Genomic DNA, 547 nt, shown 5'->3' with positions numbered 1-547 from the left:
TGCATGTTCCGATACATCCGGATCACCGCAAGTACCTCCGGTTTGCAACCAAGGATCTTCATGTCCAATTTCGGGCTCTACCCTTCGGAATCTCTACAGCACCAAGAGTCTTTACGAAGGTGATGGGAGTTATGGCAGCCTTCCTTCACCTCCAGGGAGTGCGGATTCTGCCTTATCTGGACGACCTTCTGATTTTGGGACAGTCCAGAGAACTACTCCTACAACATCTAGGCATTACGCTGGACCTGCTCCAGGCTCACGGTTGGCTAGTGAACTGGCGCAAGTCCAGCCTGGAACCCTCCCAGGAGATGATACATCTGGGAGCGCGTCTGGATTCCCAGGCCCAGAGGGTCTATCTTCCAGACAAGAAGCGGCTGGCTTTGCAGGCCCTCTTACGAGGGTTTCTCAAGCACAGGAGAGTCTCTCTTCATCTATGTATGAAGATTTTGGGCAAGATGGTCTCGTGCTTCGAGATGGTGGAATTTGCCCAATTTCACTCTCGTCCGTTGCAACACCAGATCCTCAAGTATTGGAACCGTTCACCACA

The sequence above is a fragment of the Crinia signifera genome, chromosome 11 (assembly GCF_055691185.1).
Source record: "Crinia signifera chromosome 11, ASM5569118v1, whole genome shotgun sequence".
Taxonomy (NCBI): domain Eukaryota; kingdom Metazoa; phylum Chordata; class Amphibia; order Anura; family Myobatrachidae; genus Crinia; species Crinia signifera.
The sequence above is the reverse complement of the archived record's forward strand: the minus strand, read 5'-3'. Positions refer to the sequence as shown.